At 39.7% G+C, this 25,286-nt stretch overlaps 1 long non-coding RNA gene and 1 other non-coding gene across 2 annotated transcripts; both read left to right on the top strand.

Moving 5' to 3' along the window:
* Positions 1-1,207: 1,207 nt before the first annotated feature.
* Positions 1,208-2,603, top strand: LOC114311076 (uncharacterized). The gene is made up of 3 exons (XR_014345919.1): positions 1,208-1,396; positions 1,870-1,968; positions 2,062-2,603. It is a non-coding gene; the product is annotated as an uncharacterized LOC114311076 (long non-coding RNA).
* A 121-nt stretch (positions 2,604-2,724) lies between these two features.
* On the top strand, positions 2,725-2,919 carry LOC114294834 (small nucleolar RNA snoR127). The gene has a single exon (XR_003640637.2). It is a non-coding gene; the product is annotated as a small nucleolar RNA snoR127 (small nucleolar RNA).
* The last annotated feature ends 22,367 nt before the right edge of the window (positions 2,920-25,286 follow it).

The following is a 25,286-nucleotide window of genomic DNA, read 5'->3' as shown; positions in this document are numbered from 1 at the left end:
TTTCTAACCTTTAACGACGTTTTATAAATGTTGCATTTTATTTTGATTAAAACAGTACCGTTTAAGTAATAGAAGTCGCTTTTTAAACACCTTCATGTGTGTTCAAAATAATGTTATTCCTCCCTCTCTTAGCTCTATAAGAATCAAAACCCTTCTCAATCTCTCTCTCTTCAGGCCCTCATTTTGAGTCTGGGAAACCTTTAGTCTCAGAGAAACCAATCCCTCAAATCTCTCACTCACTCACTCACTCGATTGCTCTCTCTCTCTCTCTCTCTCTCTCTCTCTCTAAACCCTTCAGTCTCAGAGATTAAGATTCAACCTTTTTCAGCTTGGTTTCATCTCAGATCCAATCTCAAAGTGATTTCGATTTCGAAGCTCTCTCTCTCTCTCTCTCTCTCGATTTCGAAGCTCCACTGCCACCACCATCACCACCGTTGACTAAGGTGAACACCACCGTTTACAATCTCAATTTCGTATTCTCTCTCTCAAGCTTTTCCTTCCATTGATTCTTCTCCTAGGGTTTACATAAGTTTAACATTTCAGATCTGAGATTTCTCATTCAAAAATATATTTTTCAGATTTGAGATTTCTCATTCAAAAATATATTTTTCAGATCTGAGATTTCTCATTCAAAAATATGTGTTTCAGATCTGGGATTTCCCATTCAAAAATATGTTTGAGATTTGAGATTTCTTATTCAAAAACATATGTTTCAGATTTGAGATTTCTCATTCAAAAATATGTTTGAGATTTGAAATTTCTTATTCAAAAACACATGTTTCAGATCTTAGATTTCTCATTCAAAAATATATGTTTATGATTTGAAAATTCTCATTCAAAATATTTGTTTGAGATTTGAAATTTCTCATATGAAAATATATAGTCTTTACTCATTAAAAATTTTCATTCGAAACAATATTTTTTTAGATATGAGATTTTCATTCTAAAATACATGTTTCCTCATAAATCCCTGTGGTCCTTGTAGTGCAAAATTAACAGAAACCCTTAATTCAAAAATAAGAGTGTGTGAAGCTCATGCATTATTTAGGCATGTGGTGTTGTGCTGGAACTAATTTAGGGGGGCAAAATTGCTTAATGCTCTTTTCCAATATATATTTTTTTTCATTTTTCATCTTCTTCTCATCTGTGTTTCACTCCAACCACCACCTCACCACTGTGCAGCCATCTCTGTGCACTCTATCTCTCTCTAGGTGGCTATGTGTGTGGTATGAGACAAGAGGCAAGTGGTATCATTGGAGATCTCTGGTATCATTTTTTAATGATTTGGTTTGTTTTGGTGTACTTCGGAGATCTGTGGTATCATGTTTTAATGATTTGGTTGTTTCTATTTCAGCTTCCACTTTCTCTTCTCAAGACTGCACAGGGGCATCCTATGGTGAGAGTCCTATCTTTCGAGAGCATTTTTGTACTTATGTAGTCTTTGTTTGGTTGCTGAGAAAATGTAGATGTAAAGAAACTATTGCTCTGCTTTGTTAGAAGGAAATATAAGAAAGGAAATTTATTAAAATATGATGTTAGGTTTCTCAAGGATTTGGCTCCCAAATAGACAAGAATCTAGCACCCAACAAGTTTTGGCTGATTTGAAATTATTTTATTATTATTTTTTAAATCATGGAGTTTTTTTTATTGTAGAAACAAAAAGAACATGAATTGTACGAGTTAAGAGTTGAAATTTAATTTATTATTTTCCTAGGAATTTCCAGTAATCGCATGGAGGGTTAGGTTTTTGAGAGTTTAAGTTTGTTAGACTTGTTAGTAAGTGGTGGAGCTTAAAGAAGCGAAGCAAACTTACAGTAACAGCATATTATATTTTTTTAAGCCCCCTAATTAATGCTATAATTTTGACAGTTGGTGGAACTTAAAAATGGGGAAACATACAATGGGCATTTGGTGAATTGTGATACTTGGATGAATATCCATCTTCGTGAAGTCATATGTACCTCAAAAGTATTTTATATTTTTTGATCAATTTTGTCCCTTTGCTTACAACTCTGATATTTATGAGTTTTTGTTGAACCTAAGACTGAAAATTCAATGCAGGATGGAGATAGGTTTTGGAGAATGCCAGAATGCTACATTCGGGGGAATACAATCAAGTATCTTTGAGTTCCAGATGAGGTTTGTTAAATTTTGAACATTTTTTAATATCTGAAGTTCTGAGCTACATTCTTATTTTATCTACTTCAAATCTTCTTCCTTTGGTGCCTATTTGTCTTTCTACATTGATCACGTAGCAAGTCTTTAAATATCAACTTAACAACTCAATTCAACTGAACAAAACTCTAGTCCCAATCCAATTATGAGTGGTAACCAAGAATTACCTTTAGTTTGTTTGACTCATCTATTATTGTTTGCTTGGGGATTTGGTCCTGAATTACAATTTACAGCCAACACCAGTCAAACTCAAATCATTGATTTGCTTAATCAAACTCTTGAGTGGTGAGAATTAGTCGCTTTTGAGTTATTTTATTTTATTTATTTAGTTTTGACTTTTTAAATTTTTTGGTGGTCATGGTTGGGTATAGCATTTATGACATGTTTAGAGATGCTGTTGTTGCAGAAGCAGTGAGAATAGGGCGCATTTTGGGCATTGTTTTAAAATTTTTCAAATGATTCATTAATATGCCACAAATATGACATACTACAGGGTTAGACCTCCAGTTTTGAACTGCTGCCTTTTATGTCTTCTCTCTCTCTCTCTCTCTGGAATGATGCATCTTAGCCAAAGCAGACAATGATGTGCTCCTTGAGGTATCTTGTTTTAAGCTTGTAATAATTGCTACTGTGGAGGCACTTGGTGATCTTCCTATGCAGTTGATCAAGCTTTAAGCTGGGTACCTTTTGGAGAAGCGCATCTCTCTGGTGATAACACAGAGATTGGTTTCTTGTCTGACCAGACTTTCTCCATGTGATTTTCTTCTCAAATGGCCAGTTTGGAGAACTTGTAATTTTGCATATTCTGTAATTTTTTGCTTGATGGTGTTATTAGATGTTCTTTATGTATCCTTAGTGTCTGATTTGAATGCTTTAGGTTCAAATCCTTATTTGCATTTTATACATTTTCAAAAATATGTACGTAAGTTGATTCTAGTGTTATTTTTCCATTGGTTTTCTCTCTTAGTAAATGCTTGATTACGTTTCTTATTTGTTGTAAAATAAATAAATAAAGCCTTTACTATCACTTTATCAGTGAACTGGGGAGGTTTCTTTCATGTCATTTCTTGAAGTGGTTACTTTGAAGATTGTTTTTGTCATAGCCAAGCATTCCTTTTTGTCAGGGTGGAATATCTTTCTGAAGCAGCCCCTTCTAAGTTTCTGTTCTTAATTTCACAGAATGGTTGTGGCATTTGCTATTTATTGGTATTTTCTACAAATGATATAGGCACAGTTTTATTTAATGGAAAAAGAACAATGATGTCAAGCCTTATACTGCAAATTTAACTATTTTGAAATTTTAGTTTGATGTAAAAGCTCCTTACCCTCATTCTTTATTTTTTGAGTATAATTGTATGCATTGTTGTTTGTCCTTATATAACATGAACATATATAATTTTATTTTACCATTCTCTTTCCTTATTTTGGCCTTTTTCATATCAAAGCTATCTCAGTTATAGATTTTGTGTTCAAATTTTTTCGAACTTCATATATGTTGTTAAAAGTTTTATATCTCAAAATTCAGCAGAAAATACCACATGTTTTTTTTCCCATTGTTGTTGTTTGTTGTTATTAGGTTTTTTCTTTTTTCAGTTTATCAATAGTTAACACATTTTGCTATATTTTTTCACTTTAATTTCTCAATTTATTATTCTTTTTTTTTCCGGGCAATACTCTAGACATTTCGGTGAGTCTTTGGCGATATTCTTGACGTTCAATGAACATTCTAGACATTCCGACGATTTCCGGTGATGTTCAGAACATTCCGACGAATTCTGGTGATATTCTGGCGACTTCTCGGTGATGTTGAACATTTTGGTGAGTCTCCGATGACTGTCTGACAGAAGTCCGACGGTGGTGAGATGTAACAGCGTCTTTAAATTTTTTTTAAAAAAATAAGATTTTTTTTGTAACAATTGAAAATCAACAATGATTGAGCCCTCTTTTTTTGGAGACCCCCACAATTCCCTTTGGATCTCAACCATTGATGGTGTAGGCCAACACATACATGAATGGACCCCACACATACATCAATGATTGAGATCTAAAGGGGGTTGTGGGGGTCTCCAAAAAAAGGAAGTCCCAAGCATTTTTGATTAAAAATATATAGGACCGATTGATGCAAGTGTTTTGTTTTGGAATTAGATGGATTTTGAATTTTATGTATGAGACTTATCGGAAAGTTTTTTTTTTTTTTTTTTTGTTGAGATTTTTATTGATAAATCCCATTTAGAAATGTTCTAACCCAAGAAGTCCATGAAAGAATTTTTTAACCCACTTAGTTCCATGTATTTATATTTCTATTCCATAAAGTCATTTTTCTTGATTTACATTATTTTCTTAGACTCATATGCCCTTATATTTAATATTGATATTTAATGCTGATATTTAATGTGGAGAGAGAAGGGAAAGGACGAAAACATAAGAAAGTTCATACACAAATTAAATAATATGTTATTATTTTATATTATTATATAATGTGAATATATTTTTAATTGACGACACATTAAAAATAATGTGAACATTCTCTCTCATTTGATGTGAATATATTTTTGGTTGACAGCACATTAAAAATAATGTGAACATTCTTTCTCATCTGATGTGAACGTTCACAACACCTTTCTGAAAAATTTTCTCTCATCTAATGCAGTGATGTGAACATTCACAATATGCGAACCTTCTTATTTTTAATTGACAACACATTAAAAATAATGTAAACATTTTTTCTCATCTGATGTGAATGTTCACAACATCTTTTCAAAAAGTTCTCTCTCATCTAATGTAGTGATGTGAATGTTCACAACATTTTATATTTTTAATTGACAATACATTCTTATTCACAACATGTACTGATCTGAACGTTCACATTCGTATGTTTTAGTATAAATATTCACATCATGTAATTGATAACACAATGAGAAAAATTCATTTCAAATTAATGTGAATATAATGATGCGAATATTCATTTCAATTACATGATGTGAATATTCACATCATATAATTGACAACACAATGACAAAAATTCATTTCAAATTAATATGAATATAACGACAGTCAACATCTTGATGTATGGGAACTACCAAAACATACTAACAATCAACATCAAATATCAACATTAAGAGGGGGCATGAGAGATTGGGTGTGTTTTTATCTTCTTATCTCAAATAGGATCTAATGGAATAATCAAAAAGAATATAAGTTGGATGGAATAAAATTCTTAGAAAGAGGACTTATAAAAAAAGCTCCCTTTTTTTTTTCAATGTTTTAATATTTTAGTCTTGTCTTTTAAGAATAAAACAATAAATATATTTAAAAATTTAAAAATTATATCATATTTCTATAGAGGGTTTATTTGTCGTGAATTTTCAATGTAATTAATAATGAAATACAATTCTTGATTCTATCAATAAAATCCAATTTGATCCGTTGTACAAATCAAATGTTCAGGAAAAATGCTAAATGTAACGCCCCCAAAATAGGACATAACTCATTTAACCATGAAATCCATAATCATAAACGAAACATTATATTTCATTCATCAGAGTGTTCTATACAAAAGGTGATACATGTTAACCAACAAAATAGATGCCCTGTGGGCTTACAACTTTCCAAGTGAACACTTGGTTATAATAAAAGAAGAGTTCTAACTCTTTATATATAAAGCCCTTGGCTTGAATTTACATTTAATATCAAAACAAGATAACAAAAGAGAGTCTTCAACTACAAAACCTTCCAAGCTAAGACCTTGGAGGCGACATGTCACCTGAACCTAAAAATGGTGTCCCAAGTAGGATGAGCCAAGGCCCAGTAGAGATATGCCAAACCAGATATGAGAGTTAACTAAAACATTATCATTTGATAAATGTTTAACACTAGTAAACCATATACATCATCTTTGTAACATATCAACGTTTACACCATATACAATTCCCTTTCCATTGTTTATCCAAATCAATTCATTGACATGGTCCAATGTTATTCAAACAGTTTAAACAAAATGAGGCTGCAACTCATATATCAACACTTCAATAACAAACATCATTCAACACTTCTATTTTCTTGCCATTTTACAGAACTACGTCCGAGGGAACCGGCATCCAAATATATAAAAGGTTTCGAGACTTGCACCCTGGACACTCCGACCAACTTAGTTATCAATGGAGTCCATCCCCTATCTCCTCCCAAACAATGGAGTACATCTCCTATCTCCTCCCATACAATATACATATACAATGTATTTAAACATGTAGTCATATACAATGAACCATCAATTCACATATTCAATGCGTTAATCCAGCCGTCACATTCAATGACATAAACCAATTGATTAGTTTCAATTTACCTAATCAACATGCAGTTTCTACAACAATCATGGATATCCTCCATCAATAGCCCAAAACAGTTATTTCTAAACAAATAATACATCTATCAAATAGATAATTTATTACATTTTCCATCGGTGAGTGATTTATCAATCCAACTACACCATTCAATCACAATTTCTGTAACGCCCTCAAAATAAAAGCATAAATGAATCATTCATATTAACCATAAGCATAAGAGAATAAAATATTCCTTCATCAGAGTATTTTCTACAAAAGGTATTACATGTTGACAATAAAAGTAAATGCCCTATGGGCTTACAACTTTCCAAGTCAACACTTGGTTACAACAAAAGAGGGTCAAAAGCCCTTTACAATTAAAGCCCTCAGCTTGGAAGTAAAACATGTAACACTAAACAAATTGCAACAAAAGAAGCCTGCTGCCTCTAAACCACCCAAGCTAGGTCCTTGGAGGTAGCATGTCTCATGTACCTGAAAATGGTGTCCCATATAGGGTGAGCCAAAGCCCAGTAGAGATATACTAAACAGAATATGAGAATTAACTAAAACATTAGCATCTGATAAATGTTTACCACTTAATAAACCATAAACATCATCTTCGTAACAAATCAACGTTACATTACATACATTTCCCTCTTCTTTATGTATCCCAATCAATTCATTGACATAGTCCAATGTTATCCAAACAGTTTAAACAAAATGAGACTACAACTCATAGATCAACACTTCAATAGCAAACATCATTCAACACTTCTATTCATATGCCATTTTACAGAACTATGTCCGAGGAAACCGGCACCCAAATATAAAAGATTTCAGGACTTGCACCTTGGACACTCCGGCCAACTTAATTATCCATGGAGTCCATCCCCTATCTCCTCCCTAACAACATACATATTCAATGTATTTAAACACATAGTCATATACAATGAACCAACAATTCATATATTCAATGTGTTAATTCCACCGTCACATTCAATGACATAACCGAAATGATTAGTTTCAATTTCCCTAATCATCATGCAGTGTCTACAACAATCAAGACTATCCTCCACCAATAGCCCAAATAGTTATTTCCAAACAGATAAATAAATCTATCAAACAGATAATTTATTACATTTTCCATCAGTGAGTGATTCGTCGATCCAACTACACCGTTCAATCACAATTTTCCCCAATTTCAGGGTTTTCAACCCAATTTCATATTTTCACAACTTACCAAATTAATTATACAAATTAATTATTTAAACTCAATTAGGGCATTTTCTCCCTTCTCTCAAACCTCAACCCTAAGGCTCAATTTCATCAATTTACACCAATAACCCCATTGTCCAAGGTCCCACTTACACATAGAGCTCAACAATAAAAAACCCCTCTTTTATACATTTCAAATTTAAAACCCTAACTTCCCAAAATTCCCATAATTTCACCATTTAATCAAAATGACTAAAATTTATGTCAAAGCTCATAAGATGAGTAGTTTATCCCTACCTCAAATGAAGAGACTCAAAGGAGATGAAGAGAGAAACCCAAGATGCTCCAAATCCAATATTTTTCGGATCAAAGTGTAGCCCACGCAATACTCCACCCTTTTTACAAAGGAAGTAGGGTAGGAGAACTCTAGATCAAGAGTATTCGTAGAGAGAAGGGGTATTTTAGAGAGAGAGGCAGCCGGGTTAGGGTTTGGGGATAAAAAGAGATCAAGAAGTGAAGAAGAGATCTGCTGCTGCGATCTGATATACACGGGGCTCGCTTGAGCGAATGAGTGGTCGCTCCAGCGACCAGACACAAAAGAACCTCATTTGAGCATAGAAAGCATCGCTCGAGTGAATAATGCAAAGCTTCAGGTCTGCAACGCAGAAGCACACTCGAGCATAGGAATGCTCGCTCGAGCAAAGAAACACAAGACACAGAGCTCACTCGAGCGCAAGAAAGCTCGCTCGAGCAGAAGCTGCGTCTGAAAAAGAAATCTGAAGACCCACAATCCTCGCTCGAGCGCAAGAACTCTCGCTCGAGCGAAGAAGCTATTACCCTGGCCTTGCTCGAGCGCAAAAAGCCTCGCTCGAGCGAAGAAGCCAAATTCTGGGCAGTAACCATTTGTTCTAATTCACAACCAACCTGTTTCAAACTATAGACACCCCATTTTTGACCGACCTTAAGACTCAGACGTCATCGATTGAGCGCTCAGTGATAGTGCATGTTTGTGCTCGTTTCGAGTTTCTGGAGTTTTTCGTCTAAGTGCCTTGCCTCCAGGCCTCTGAACTCTTTGTGTTTTGGCTCGGTTTGTGGACCAAGCCATGTTTTCCTTGCCTAGAGGGGAGGGAGAGGTCTGTAGACCACCCTTTCGTGGTCGTAGACCACTTTTCCCGCTTGGAGACTAGTTTCTAATTTTCGGAGTCTTCGACCGCGCGCCTTGTTTCGGGACCGTTTAACATTCTTCTTTTGGCGTGGTTTTTGAACCACACCTTGTTGCCTCTGCCTAGGGGGACACTGTGGTCCGGGAGACCACTTTTAGTGCCGGTAAACTAGTTTTCGAGGCTTTCGGCTGCACGTCTTGCCTCCCGGACTTTCGTTTTGCATCCTTTTTGGTTTGTTTTTGGTACAAACCTTGTTTTCCTTGCCTGGAGGGGAGGGAGAGGTCTGTAGACCACCCTTTTGTGGTCGTAGACCACTTTTCCCACTTGGAGACTAGTTTCTGATTTTCGGAGTCTTCGGCCGCGCGCCTTGTTTCGGGATCGCTTAACGTTCTCCTTTTGGCGTGGTTTTTGAACCACACCTTGTTGCCTCTGCCTAGATGGACACTGTGGTCCGGGAGACCATTTTTTGTGGTCGTAGACCACTTTTTATAGCGATCCCGGGTTTACCCTTGTTATACCGTGATCCGGACATGTGTCCGTGGATGTTGGTAGTTGTTTATTATTTTGTTTACATCCTTTTACTTTGTATTTGAGTTATAGGATGTGTTTGGCGGTTTTGTTTCAGGTTGGTTGAGTTTAGAAACCAAAACTAGTTGCCCAGATTTTTGGCCTGTACGCTCGAGCGGAGGTATTGGCGCTCGAGCGGGTAATACACCCATTCAGTATTTTCCTGTGCAGCGTTGTACGCTCGAGCGTGGTATTGGCCGCTCGAGCGGGGTTGTCTGAGTGCCGCTCGAGCGTATGGTTGGGAGCTCGAGCGGAGGCCTGGTTCTGCAAAAGTGCTGGGCGAGTGCATTCTGCGCTCGAGCGGGAGGTTGGCCGCTCGAGCGGAATTCTGTGAGTGGCCGCTCGAGCGGGGTGTTTTACGCTCGAGCGGAGACCTGGGTTAAAGTCCCGAAATTGTGACTTTTCAAATCACTTTTTCACTTTCTCTTCTCTCTCTTACTTTTCCAAAATCACCATTGTTGAGCCTCTCACTCTAGACTCTACCTTCTCTCTAGGTTTTGATCTAGTAGGAGTGATTTACTCACCTTTGGCCTTTACAAAAAGGTTGTTGATCGTCGAGGGCTTCATTTTAATCTGAAAATCTCGAGTTTTGGAGCACGTTGGGTTTTGTCGTCTTCTCCTTTGGGACTCCGAATTTGAGGTAGGGATAACCTACTCCTCTCTATGGGTTTTGTCTTTAAATTTTGGTATTTTGAGATGTTGGGCTTGGTTTGGTAATTTTGTGAAAGTTTGGGACTTTTGTGTAATTTTACAAAAGTTGGGGTTTTATTCATAATAAACCTAGATGCATGTTTGGCATAGAAAAATGGAATGATTGTTGAATCATTGATGAAAATGGGACCTAAGGGTTGAAATGGTAATTATGGAAAATGGCCTAATTACATTGTATAATTAATTGGGATAATTAATTGGTGAGAAATGAGGAAATGAAATGTTGATTGAATATCCATTTGTGCATTTATTTCCTGTTTGAGAAATAATTGCTTTGGGCTATCGGTGGAGGATAGTCGAGATTGTTGTAGACAATGCATGATGATTAGGTAAACGGAAACTAATCAATGGAATGTGTCATGGAACTTGACGGTTGATAGAATACATTAATTGTGTGTATTGTGTGATTGTATATAGAACCAATGTGTTTATATACGTTATGTGTAGAGGAGGAGATAGGGGATGTACTCCGCGGTTTAGGGGAAGATAGGGGATGTACCTCTAAACCGGATAGGTATTGGGAGGAGATAGGGGATGAACTCCGTAGACACAGCTCATATGCTTGTCTAGAGAAGTGAAGATAGAGCTCATATGCTTATCTTTGTGAAGTGTGGATACAGCTTGTATGCTTATCTGTGGATATTGTTGATATACATATCTGTTGTAGAATGTGGATACAGCTTATATGCTTATCTGAGGATATTGTTGTCATACATATCTGTTGAGAATGTGGATATAGTTTTTATGCTTATCTGAATGTGAGATATAGTTTTTATACATATCTGTGGAAATGATGATAGAGCTAGCATGCCTATCTGTTGTTAAACGGAAAATGAAAAGTGATTGGGACTTGTAAGTCGTTGACATAAATAAGTTATTTATGTGATTGTATCAGTGTTGACCAACTATCAATTGCTAATGTTTTAGTCATTGTCCATGGTTGGTTTAGTGTATTTCTACTGGGCTGTGGCTCACCCTATATGGGAATATCATTTTTAGGTGCAGGAAGCATGCCACCTCCAAGGACATAGCTTGGGAGGCTAGAGGCGGACATAGTGTAGTTGTTTTACTTTTGATGTATTACATGTAACTTCAAGCCAAGGGCTTAATGTGTAAACGAGTTAGTACTCTTTTGTTGAAACCAAGTGTTAACTTGGAAAGCTGTAAGCCCGTAGGGCATTTTGTTTTGATGTTAACATGTAATACTTATGTAATGAAACTCAATGAAATAAAGGAATATGGTTGATTTATATGTAAATGCATGTCTTATCTGATGGGTTTAATGTTACTTTTTTGAGGGCGTTACAACTTGGTATCAGAGCGTACCGGGTTCGAATACTTTGGGTACGTGGGAAGTGATTAGGATCACAATGGGTTTGTCTCGCTTGATAGAGACTTAAATGTGGTATCATATGCTATGGGCTTAAGTGATAACATGCTTATGTGACTATGTGGGTATGGGATTTAATTTCTGGGATATTGATTGGATCCTTGAGTTTCTGGGAGTCTTGTTGGAAAAGCACTTGATCAATGTTGTTTCTAACCGGAACTTTAGTAACGTCTCGGGACTATCATTATCCGGAAATGAAATTCGTAAGTGCTTATGTGTTTATGTGCTTATGTGGAGTGAATTACAGTGGTCCATGTATTAGGACGTGAGTGTTTAGTTTCGGCACATTTATGAATGTGCTAATGTTCTGTGTTGCCTTTATTAGGATGTCAGGACGAGGAAGAGGTGCTAGGCGTGGTAGACCTGCGAGGCAGGAAGCACCGTTACCTGGTGAGATTCTGGCAGTACAAGAGGAGGTTGGGCAGGCCACTGTGGCCGAGCCAGTAGGTCAGCAGGCTATGGGTGCCTTGGCCAGAGAGATAGCGGGAGCTTTGGGTATTCTTAGAGCTGGGAATCAGGCAGCTAAGACAGGGCCTTCCTTCTTGAAGAGGGAGTTCTTTCGGTGTAATCCGGACGAGTTTATCGGGGATCCTAAAGAGCCGCTTAAGGCAGATGAATGGCTCGAACAGACAACGAAGACGTTTGAGATGCTTGGCATCGAGGACGGAGCACTGAAAGTGACCTTGGCATCCTTCCAACTGAAGGGAGATGCGGGTCAATGGTGGAAGTACGAGAAAGCTCGTGTTGGTGGTACTTGGGAGGCGTTTGTGAATGCTTTTCAGGAGAGGTTTTTATCAGCAGCAGCTAGGGAGAAGCTGAGGGATCAGTTTAGCCGGCTTAATCAGCAGGGCTTGTCAGTGGCCGAGTTTGAGGCTACTTTTACCAGTCTGTCTAGGTTTGCACCTGAACTGGTGGCGTCTGAGGAACGCCGTTGCTATGAGTTTGAGCGGAAGTTGAGGCGGGGCCTCAAGTTGAGAATTGGTGGGTCTTATATTCGAGAGTATAGACACCTAGTGGACGCTGCAGCTCATATGGAGCTTATGATGCAGGAGGAGGATGAGGGTCAGAGAGGCTCCAAGAGGAGCCAGGATAGTCAGGGTGATGGCAGGAGACAGAAGGGTTATAACCCTCAGCAGTCTCATGGTGCAGTCTCTAGATCGACCTTTCCAGTGCCGAGTGTTGGCTCAGGGAGAGGCAGTCAGGGAGAATTCACTTGTTACAAGTGTGGCCAGCTGGGTCACAAGGTTTCTGTTTGCCCGCAGAAGGGTGGGGGTCAGAAAGCTGCTTCTTCTTCAGCTAGACCGCAGAGTCAGAGTTTGGGCAGGGGGCAGCTCTTGACTTGTTATCAGTGTGGACAACTTGGGCACATGAAGAGGTTTTGCCCACAGTTGAGTGCCACTTCGGGAGCGTCTGGTTCTAGGCAGACGCAGGGTTTTCAGCCAGCTCAGTCTGTGCAGGCCTCGAGGGCCAATCCGGGAGTTTCGTCATCCCAGTCTGTGCAGCAGTCTTTTGCTCCGAGAGGTAAGCAGGTAGACCAGGGGCCTACGGGGCGCGTGTATGCTGTTACCGCGCAGGATTTAGTACCGGCTCCATCAGTAGTGAGAGGTACTTTTCTGTTTTGCAACTCAGTTGCTAATGTGTTGATAGACACGGGTGCATCTCATTCTTTTGTATCTGCTGCATTTGCATCTGTTTTGGAATTGGAGTTAGCACAGTTAGCATCTCCTATTTGTGTGGTATCGCCTTTGGGTGGTGAGTTGATCCTGAAACAGGGTGTTAGAGGATGTGATATAGAGGTCGCCGATTATAGGCTTCCTTTTCCGTTTGTTGTCATGCCCATGAAGGGTTTTGATGTTATTTTGGGTATGGACTGGTTATCGTCATACCGGGCTGTTATTGATTGCTACCGCCAGAGGGTCACGTTATGTACCTTGAGCGGGAAGTGGTTCCATTTCTTGGGAGATCGGGTTGGTAGTGTTTTGCCACCGGGGTATGATTCGCGAGGGCGAAGTGAGCTTAGTAGTCTACTTGCCAGCTTTGAGAATGGTGAGAGTGGTGAGACCCAGGTTATATTGCCAAGGGTGGTTTGTGAGTATTCGGATGTCTTTCCCGAAGATCTTGTTAGTTTGCCACCTCACCGAGAGATAGAGTTCTCTATTGATTTAGAGCCTGGTACGGCGCCGATTTCTATGGCACCTTACCGTTTTGCTCCAGCAGAGTTGGTTGAGTTGAAAGTTCAGCTCCAGGAATTGCTCGATAAGGGTTTTGTTCGCCCTAGTGTTTCACCGTGGGGAGCACCGGCCCTCTTTGTTAAAAAGAAAGATGGTGCCTTGAGATTGTGTATTGACTATCGGAAGTTGAATCGGGCTACGGTTAAGAATAAGTACCCTATGCCCCGTATAGATGATTTGTTTGACCAGTTGAAGGGTTCCCGTTGTTTCTCTAAAATAGACTTGAGATCGGGTTACCACCAGTTGAGGGTCAGGGATGAGGATATTCCGAAAACGGCATTCCGTACGCGGTATGGCCATTATGAGTTTCTGGTGATGCCATTTGGGCTTACCAATGCACCGGCAGTCTTTATGGACTTGATGAACCGGATTTTCCGGGAGTTCTTAGACCGATTTGTGGTCGTCTTCGTGGACGACATTCTTATCTATTCGCCTTCTGAGGAGGAGCACGAGGCACACTTGAGAGTGGTGCTTGAGTTACTTAGAGTCCATAGGCTGTATGCCAAGTTTGGGAAGTGTGAGTTCTGGCTGAGGGAAGTCAAATTCTTAGGCCACGTGGTATCCAGGGAAGGGGTGTCTGTTGATACATCCAAGGTTGAGGTAGTGCAAGATTGGGCACAGCCTAAGAATGTGTTTGAGATCCGCAGTTTTCTGGGATTAGCTGGGTATTACCGTCGGTTTGTGAAAGATTTCTCCAGGTTAGCGTCACCGTTGACTAGGCTGACTCGGAAGGGAGTCAAGTTTGTGTGGAGTGAGACTTGTGAAAAGTCATTCCAAGAGCTGAAAGTTAGATTGACCACCGCTCCGGTGTTGATTATTCCGGAGAGAGGGTTGGGTTATGCGGTTTATTGTGATGCCTCACGAGAGGGATTGGGTTGTGTGTTGATGTAAGAGGGGAAAGTGGTAGCTTATGGCTCACGTCAGTTGAAAATACACGAGAAGAATTATCCCACACACGACCTAGAGTTAGCAGCAGTGATCTTTGCCTTGAAAATCTGGAGGCACTACCTTTATGGTGAGAAGTTCGAGGTATTCTCGGATCATAAGAGTTTGAAGTATCTGTTTACACAGAGAGACTTGAATTTGAGGCAGAGGAGATGGATGGAGTTTATCGAGGATTATGATTTTGAGTTGCATTATCATCCGGGAAAGGCCAATGTTGTGGCCGATGCCCTTAGTAGGAAAACCATTAGTGATGTAGCTTGTATAGCCATCCGGGAATGGGAGATGTTGGGAGCACTTGGCGAGTTTGATTTGCTACTGGGCGAATCTGTCGAGGCTGCGGCCTTGTTTTCTGTTGTTGCGCAGCCTACACTTGTGATTAGAGTGTTAGAGGCACAGAGAGGTGACCTTGAGGTAGAATCCCTCCGAGAGAAGATCTCCAGTGGAAAAGTTGAGAAGGGTTTGACGGTGTATCCTGACCTGAGTGTGAGATACCGAAACCGTTTGTTTGTACCGGAGTCTTGCCGAGAGGAAGTACTCCGAGAGTTTCACCATTCGCGCCTTGCGGTGCATCCGGGAGGTACTAAGATGTATCAGGATTTGGGTCGCCAGTTTTGGTGGCGGGGTATGAAGAGAGATGTGGCTGTTTTCGTATCGAAGTGCCTTACTTGCCAGCAAGTGAAGGCCGAGCATCAGAGGCCAGCAGGTTTGTTGCAACCCTTGCCTATTGCCGAGTGGAAGTGGGAGCATGTCACTATGGACTTCGTTGTGGGTCTTCCGAGGACTCAGCGGGGTAGTGATGCTATTTGGGTGGTTGTAGACCGATTGACTAAGTCGGCGCACTTTATTCCTATGCGCGTGAGAGATTCGGTAGATCATCTTGCCGACCTGTATATTCGGGACGTAGTGAGATTGCACGGGGTCCCAGTGACGATCGTCTCAGATAGAGATCCTCGTTTTACTGCTAGGTTGTGGCAGAGTTTGCAGAGTGCCTTGGGCACTAAGTTGACCTTTAGTACGGCTTATCATCCTCAGACTGACGGGCAGTCCGAGCGTACTATTCAGATCCTCGAGGATATGCTTCGGGGTTGTGTCCTGGACTTCAGTGGGACGTGGGAGAGGCACTTGCCATTGGTAGAGTTTGCATACAACAACAGTTTTCAGTCTAGCATCGGTATGGCACCGTTTGAGGCCTTGTATGGCCGACCGTGTAGGTCTCCAGTGTGTTGGGCCGAGGTGGGTGATGCACCTTTGTTGGGTCCAGAGTTAGTTAGGGAGACGACGGAGAAAGTTGAGCTTATCCGTAAGAGGCTTGTTACAGCCCAGAGTCGACAAAAGAGTTATGCCGACCGTAGGAGGAGGCCTTTGGCGTTTGAGGTAGGTGATCATGTCTTTCTGAAGATGTCACCTAGACGAGGCCTGATGAGGTTTGGAAAGAGTGGGAAGTTATCCCCTCGGTTTATTGGTCCTTTTGTGATCCTTGAGAGGATTGGTGAGGTTGCTTATCGATTAGCCTTACCACCGCAGTTGTCCGGAGTGCATGACGTGTTTCATGTGAGTATGCTTCGGAAGTATGAGCCTGATCCATCACATGTGTTGGATTGGACTGATTTAGAGGTTGATGAGGATGCCTCGTATGAGGAGAGACCGGTACGGGTCTTGGATAGGCGGGATCAGGTCCTGCGTGGCAAGACCATTCCTTTGGTGAAAGTCTTGTGGAAACATCACGGAGTGGAGGAAGCCACTTGGGAACGTGAGTCGGGAGTCCGTGAGAAATATCCGGACTTGTTTGTTGATATGTAATTTTGTATTTAAATTTTACTTTTTGTTGAACTTAAGAGCTTTTATATATGTCTTAAGTTGTGAAACATTGAAAATGTTTTGATTATTGGAAGTATGTTTGGAACTTGCCTCATATGGAAGTTGAATGTGACACTATATGTGTTGAATATATTGTTGAAATTGGAAAGATAGTGCATAATGTTAATGCATGTTGAAAATACATATGTTGTTTACATATTGTGATATGTCTCTTGTTAAAGGGATGGGATGACCGGTAATGGGTCGAATTGTTGAATGTTAAATTGTAACATTGTTTAAAATGAAGGAAAACTTGTTTTGAAAACTTGTGCTTAATTTCGGGGGCGAAATTCTTTAAGGGGGGGAGGTTATAGCGATCCCGGGTTTACCCTTGTTATACCGTGATCCGGACATGTGTCCGTGGATGTTGGTAGTTGTTTATTATTTTGTTTACATCCTTTTACTTCGTATTTGAGTTATAGGATGTGTTTGGCGGTTTTGTTTCAGGTTGGTTGAGTTTAGAAACCAAAACTAGTTGCCCAGATTTTTGGCCTGTACGCTCGAGCGGAGGTATTGGCGCTCGAGCGGGTAATACACACATTCAGTATTTTCCTGTGCAGCGTTGTACGCTCGAGCGTGGTATTGGCCGCTCGAGCGGGGTTGTCTGAGTGCCGCTCGAGCGTATGGTTGGGAGCTCGAGCGGAGGCCTGGTTCTGCAAAAGTGCTGGGCGAGTGCATTCTGCGCTCGAGCGGGAGGTTGGCCGCTCGAGCGGAATTCTGTGAGTGGCCGCTCGAGCGGGGTGTTTTACGCTCGAGCGGAGACCTGGGTTAAAGTCCCGAAATTGTGACTTTTCAAATCACTTTTTCACTTTCTCTTCTCTCTCTTACTTTTCCAAAATCACCATTGTTGAGCCTCTCACTCTAGACTCTACCTTCTCTCTAGGTTTTGATCTAGTAGGAGTGATTTACTCACCTTTGGCCTTTACAAAAAGGTTGTTGATCGTCGAGGGCTTCATTTTAATCTGAAAATCTCGGGTTTTGGAGCACGTTGGGTTTTGTCGTCTTCTCCTTTGGGACTCCGAATTTGAGGTAGGGATAACCTACTCCTCTCTATGGGTTTTGTCTTTAAATTTTGGTATTTTGAGATGTTGGGCTTGGTTTGGTAATTTTGTGAAAGTTTGGGACTTTTGTGTAATTTTACAAAAGTTGGGGTTTTATTCATAATAAACCTAGATGCATGTTTGGCATAGAAAAATGGAATGATTGTTGAATCATTGATGAAAATGGGACCTAAGGGTTGAAATGGTAATTATGGAAAATGGCCTAATTACATTGTATAATTAATTGGGATAATTAATTGGTGAGAAATGAGGAAATGAAATGTTGATTGAATATCCATTTGTGCATTTATTTTCTGTTTGAGAAATAATTGCTTTGGGCTATCGGTGGAGGATAGTCGAGATTGTTGTAGACAATGCATGATGATTAGGTAAACGGAAACTAATCAATGGAATGTGTCATGGAACTTGACGGTTGATAGAATACATTAATTGTGTGTATTGTGTGATTGTATATAGAACCAATGTGTTTATATACGTTATGTGTAGAGGAGGAGATAGGGGATGTACTCCGCGGTTTAGGGGAAGATAGGGGATGTACCTCTAAACCGGATAGGTATTGGGAGGAGATAGGGGATGAACTCCGTAGACACAGCTCATATGCTTGTCTAGAGAAGTGAAGATAGAGCTCATATGCTTATCTTTGTGAAGTGTGGATACAGCTTGTATGCTTATCTGTGGATATTGTTGATATACATATCTGTTGTAGAATGTGGATACAGCTTATATGCTTATCTGAGGATATTGTTGTCATAAATATCTGTTGAGAATGTGGATATAGTTTTTATGCTTATCTGAATGTGAGATATAGTTTTTATACATATCTGTGGAAATGATGATAGAGCTAGCATGCCTATCTGTTGTTAAACGGAAAATGAAAAGTAATTGGGACTTGTAAGTCGTTGACATAAATAAGTTATTTATGTGATTGTATCAGTGTTGACCAACCATCAATTGCTAATGTTTTAGTCATTGTCCATGGTTGGTTTAGTGTATTTCTACTGGGCTGTGGCTCACCCTATATGGGAATATCATTTTCAGGTGCAGGAAGCATGCCACCTCCAAGGACATAGCTTGGGAGGCTAGAGGCGGACATAGTGTAGTTGTTTTACTTTTGATGTATTACATGTAACTTCAAACCAAGGGCTTAATGTGTAAACGAGTTAGTACTCTTTTGTTGAAACCAAGTGTTAACTTGGAAAGCTGTAAGCCCGTAGGGCATTTTGTTTTGATGTTAACATGTAATACTTATGTAATGAAACTCAATGAAATAAAGGAATATGGTTGATTTATATGTAAATGCATGTCTTATCTGATGGGTTTAATGTTACTTTTTTGAGGGCGTTACACTTTTGGTACTGGTAGACTAGTTTTCGAGGCTTCCGACTGCGCGCCTTGCCTCCCGAACTTTCATCTTGCATCCTTTTTGGTTTGTTTTTTGTACAAACCTTGTTTTCCTTGCTTGGAGGGTGGTATAAGGGTGGGAGACCAGTTCTTCCCCTTGGAGACCACTTTTCTTCCTGCCAGCCAGTTTTCTGGTCGACTAACTGGTTTTCTTGGTCTTTGGGCCACCTTTTATGGTCGGCCACCACACCACTGCCTTGCTTTCATGCTGCAAACCATCTCCCCCGCATGGCCGACCACTTTCTTCCCTGGCCAACCACTTCCACTTGTCGGCCGACAAGTGTAAGTAGCTGGTCGACCACTTCAAGTGGTTGGCAGCTTTCCATCACCTTTTTGGAGATATTTTGGAGCCTGCTATAACAGCTGGAGGGCACAGAAACCATCTTCTATACACGTGTATGGAGGGATGGCTTTAGGCCTAAGCTTGCCCAACAAGCTTAACTTTTGGTTCTCTATAAAAGAGAACCTCTTCCCTTATGCCTTAGGTTCAGATTTTAGTGCTTGAGCTATACATATACACCTTTGTCTCTATATTGCTCTTCTTCTTCACATTTGTGCTTCAAAAGTGCCTTTTTATCACACTTTAACACACAAACACACACTCAAACACCATACTCTTGGAGCTGAGGTCCCTTGAGGTTGATTTTGGAGTTTTTGGACTGGTTTGAGCTCAAAGAGGTTGCTAGAGTTGTAGCCTTGAAGTGGTTTTACAAGGGTGAGCTTCTAGCCTCTTAAACCCTTATTTTTGCTTAAGCTTTTGGCCCTACTTACATGTTGTTTTAGGCTTAACTTTAAACTACAAAAAGTTATGATTTTGCATGCTTGTAATGTTTGTTTAAGGTCTCTTTTGTGTTGGGGGTGGTCTACCCCTACTTAGGCCTTGTTAGGCCTTGTTTTGAACCTTCCTTTTAAGCTATTGGGACCACTTCTTTTTGGCCTTCTTACCACTGAAATCCAGAGGATTTTCAGTGGTAGAAAGGTGGTTTTGAGGTCCTAAATAGGAGAGGGTCAACCCCACTCCTTGTTGCTTGGTTGCTTGCTTCATGTAAGAGCCCGACCCTCGTACATGATTCTTTCGAAGGCATATTATGAAATTCTATGTGAAATTATAATGAATTAAATGAAACTCAGAAAATTGGATTCTTATCTGTTGATTAAGAACATTATCTGTCACACTTGAATTATTTGAACTTGAAATTGGAGGCCTTAACGGCCTAATTATCTGAAATTGACTATATGTATGTGATCAGCATAATTTTCTGGTAATATTAAGCACGTTTATAAAATTTCAATTTCGGAATGATAAAGCGATTGGATTTCGTCTTATATGCTTTTATATTTGCATATATATCTCTAAGTCTTGTTTTGAGCCTAAGATAAAAAAAAAAAAAAAAAACGTGAGACCTCTAGGGAGAAAAATAAGAGAGAGTGGAGAGGAAGAGATTCAATAAGAAAGCTTGGCAAAATTGTTAGAGTTGTGGGATTTAATTCAAGGTAAACTCAAGTTCTTCTTGTTATGGCAACTTAAGGGTTGAAATTTATGTTTATGTATGATTCATGTTTGATTTATGAGGGTTTCTCTTCAATTGGTTATTTTGACACTCCATTTAAGTGTTGTACGAAATTCTACTTCAATCTTTGGTTTTATAACATCACCTCATGGAATTATGTTTATAGTTGGTAAATGAGAGGGAGACCTCCATGGATTTTAAGAAATGAAGCTTGTAGGTGCATATTCATGGTTTTTCATCTCAATTCAAGGCTTGATCTTGTATATGTTGCATGTAGATTGTTTAGAAGTTGTGATAGAAATTCAAGTTGGTTTTCAAGTGTTTTGGGCCTTGATTTTCTTACATTTGAGGTTGTTGTTTTGCAAAAGGGAGATTGAAGTTGTAGATACCAGGTTGGAACTCAAATTGGAAGTTCAGAATTTCAGAAATTGCTTGGTTCGCTCGAGCGGTAAAATCGACCTCTCAGCAGTTTCGTGACTTGTACAGTCCGCTCGAGCGGCCAAATTGGTGCTCGAGCGGGGGACTTATTTTCAGACAGAAAAATGTGTTTGTTCCGTTTTGCTTGCTTGACTCTCTGGTATTTTTAGAATATTTTTCTTATGATTTTAAGATGGTTATAAATTCATGTGAAGTGTAATGACACAGGGAATGATTCCTCAATGATTTAAGAAGAACGAGAACTAATTTACAAGTTATGATTGTGTGCAGGGCACACTCCAGAAGGAACTAGTACGCCGCCACAACAATGTGAGTAATAATACATCGACTGTACATTGACTTACCGCTAATGTTTGTTAATAACATTCTGTTTTCCGCCAGTTACGATCTTATCATATGTATTGATTGGAACCCAATGGAAATGAAATCTTGAAAAGATATACGTACATATTCGTATGTTCTGGGCCGTGAGGCTGTTCTGGGCCATAAGGCTGTTCTGGGCCGAAAGGCTGTTCTAATAATTCTGGGCCAATAGGCCATTTTGTTTTAACTGTAACACTAGGCCAAAGGCCGTTCTAAAAGCAAAACCATATTTAAGTATTATTATTCACTGAGCTTGTCTCACTTTGCCATTTTGTCTGATTCTGTAGGAAACCGACTTGGAGGTCAGTCCTAGCATCGTTATCATCTATCTTTTGTCAACCTAAGGACAGTTAGGCACTAGAAGAAGCCTTTTGCATGCTAGGGCAGTGTTGCTAGATTTTGTCATTTTGTACTCATGTTTTGTTGGCCAAAGTGGTTTGTATCTAATATTTTGTATGCCCAAACTCTGGGCTAGACTTGTAAATGTGTATGTAACTTAATCCCGGGTGCATATTCACTTTATGTTAAATTTCGAGACGTGGTCCTGGCATTTTGGTAGTTGCTCAATGGATGTGTCTGCATGTTATTTTATTTTAAACGTTTCCATTCAGGCTCCGAATATCATTTATAGCAGGTTAAGTGTCTGTTCTGATTAGGTCATGCCCAAAACCTTTAGGGGCGGGTTAGGGGTGTGACACTTCATTTGCCTCATGTTTGAGCATGTTTGTTAAGCTTATGTTGACTCTATCTTAGCATGTATTTGGGGTTATTTTGACATGGCATACCATTTTTTTGATTTGGTTTTGTCACCTCATGCATGCCTTATACACTTGTAATGTAAATTTTGCAAACTAGTCTTGTATGCTTCATGAAGTAGCATGTCTTTCTAGCATGTTTTGAGTCCATGTCAGCTTGTGCTTGGTGTTGTTATGCCATGATATACCTCTATTAAGGTTTGGTTTGATAGCCCCTTGCATGCTCCATACACTTGTAGTGTAATTCCATGAACTAGCCTAATGTGTATCATGCTTTTGATCATCATTCTAGCATGCTTTTGGCTTAACTCTATGAAGCTTTTGTCCATGTTTTAGCATGCTCGAGCTCTGATTTATGTTGTTTTGGTCATGCATGCCATGCTTTGTATAGCTATAGTGCATTCTAGCTTGTTAGCTTTGTGTATTCAGTCCACTAGCATGCATTGCTTGGCCTATTTGAATGATTTGGCATAATTTGAAATGTGATTTCAGTGCATGTAGTGTGGTCATACACTCACATCTTTCACTTATTCCATGCTTTGAAGGGTTGGTTCTTTATGCCTTAAACATGGGTCATTGTGTATGCCTTCATGCCTAAGCTTGTGAGCTATCATTTCAATGTGTTTTTGGGGTTATTTTGCCATGATATAACTCTGATTTTTGTTGGCGAAGCCATCTCATGTTTGGTCTTAGTAGGTGTAGTGTAATCCTCCCTTTTGGCCTTGCATATTTCATGCTTCATACTCACCATGCTAGCTTATTTTGGCTTCCTTTCATACATGTTTTAGCATCATTTTGACATGCTCTAGGACTATTTTGGGTTGTATTTTCCATATGCTTCATGTATTGCATAGCTGTAGTGCAATTGGCCTTGCTAGCTTTGAGTTTTGAGCACCATAGCATGCTTCATTTGTGTTGTTTGGATGATTGGCATCACTTAACATGACATTTCAGAGCATGTAGCATTGCCATGCTCCTACTTCTTTCACCCTTTGAGTGCCTCTAAGGGTTGTCCGTTGTTGCCTTGTTTATGGCCTAGTGTGTATGCATGCATGCTTAGACATTTGAGCCCTTACATGTTTTGGTCCTTGTTTAGACCTATTTGAGCTCTGTACATAGTTGATCCATGCATTTGTGCCATGTATTGCATGTCCCTTGTATAGTCCTCTTTGCTAGCCTTATGCCTTAAGGACTCTAGTATGCTATACTTGTGTTGTTTGAATGATTTGGCATCATTTCATACCTAATTTCAGTGCATATAGTGCTGTTACACTTCCACATTTGTCACTCCTTGAGCACTCTTGAGAGTTGTGCTCTTAGGCCTAGTTGATGAACCAATGCATGTGTATGCATGTCTTGCCTTTTTGTGCCTTCATTTCTTAGCATTATGGCCACTGTTTTGGGCATGACTGAGGTCTATCCATATTCGGTGTAAGTCCATTGAGCATGTTTGTTTTCATGTTGTTTGCACGCTTATGTTGCTTTGCATTGAGTATGCATACCATTAGCATTGTGTATGCTATGTTGTCGTTTGTATTGTGCATACCATGTTACATTGCATTGTGTATGCTATGTTGTTATTCGCATTGTGTATGCCATGTTGCATGTATTACATTTTGTTTAGCGTGCTTGAGTTACATTGCATTTGTTTGGATTAGGTGTTAATCCGAACACGAGAAACGAGGGACGTTTTATACTTGAAGTGATGAAATGTGCCTCATCTCTCGATCGTCGACTCTTTTGATCAAGCATGATAGAGGTTAAGGCTTTATGTGTTTATTTGTGCATTCATTTACATTGATTTGTGTAATCTTGGCTTCTCGGCCATCATGCATCGAGATGCGTGATTGGTGGCCCAAGGGTCGAGAGCCGCACTCCCTTGAGCTCATGAAATGATAGGGAGGGTGATTGTGCATACATATGTTGGAAATACATTGCCATGCCCCTTCTTGTCCTTTGTTGCAGCAAACTGGAAGAGTGCAGCAAAAACTCATCGGCAAATTAGGTGGTCGGCAGGTAGTTGGCAACACCAATAACTGGTCGGCAGCCCTCCTGAGGGTCCCCAAGGTGAGTTGGAAGCTTTTCGGAGTTTGGTGCAAAGTTCTGAGAACAATTGCAAACAGAGGCAAGTTGGGGCATCGCGATGGATTTCCGAACGAGGCAACCGAGCATGCATACACTTCTCGCTTCGAAGCTCCTGTTTTATAGCTTTGCTTAGATAGCTAGCTTATGCTTTGGTTATGTACTTAATTAGTTAATGCGCTTAACTGATTAATTTGTGTTTGTAATAACTAGTTAGTTAACTTGTTAGTTAATTAGCTTTATTTTGTAATAATTAGTTTAATTAGCTTAGATTAGCTAGTTAGCTTATTATTCGGACCCTCCTGCGAGAGGGCACAACTGTTGTAATAAGCGTGTGTGTGTGTGATGCATGTCTTCCAACTCCCATTTCTTTCTCCCTTTTACTTAACCGCTTACGATGGTTAGTTTTAGGGCATGTTTCAATTAGCATACTTATGCTTCGCATGCGTGCATCCATTCATCTGTTTTGCATGCATCGGGCTCGGTGCATCATACAAACTATATTGTACTTCAATACATTTACTTGAATACGTGTTCGACAGCATGTTATCAAGTTGCATTTCACATGACATCTTAGAATAGCCGAGCCTATCTGAGTTGCATTTTTGCATATGTTGCATTAGCCATCTTAACATGAACTAGGATCATGCATGATTTCTAACTAGTTCGCAAATGAAGCATGCTATGGTGCTCAAAACTCAAAGCTAGCAAGGCACTTGCACTATAGTTATACAAAACATGAAGCATATGGTCTAGGAAACCCAAAACAGTCCTAGAACATGTCAAAATGAGTCTAAAACATGCATGTAAGGAAGCCAAAATAAGCTAGGCTAGAGGGCATAAGGCATAAAGCATACAAGGCCAAAAGAAAGGATTACACTACACCTATCAAGACCAAGCATGAGATGACTTAACCAACAAAAATCAGAGTTATATCATGGCAAAATAACCCTAAAAACACAGTGAAATGATAACTCGCAAGCTTAGACATGAAGGCATACACAATGGCTCATGTTTAAGGCACGAAGCATGAACCTTCCAAAGCATGGAAAGAGTGACAAATGTGAGTGCATGAATATGAAACACGTACTGAAATCAC

This window comes from Camellia sinensis, chromosome 12, assembly GCF_055761805.1.
Source record: "Camellia sinensis isolate YWXY chromosome 12, ASM5576180v1, whole genome shotgun sequence".
NCBI classification, from domain to species: Eukaryota; Viridiplantae; Streptophyta; class Magnoliopsida; order Ericales; family Theaceae; genus Camellia; species Camellia sinensis.
Note: the sequence above shows the minus strand (reverse complement) of the source record. Positions and strands in the feature narration are given on the sequence as shown.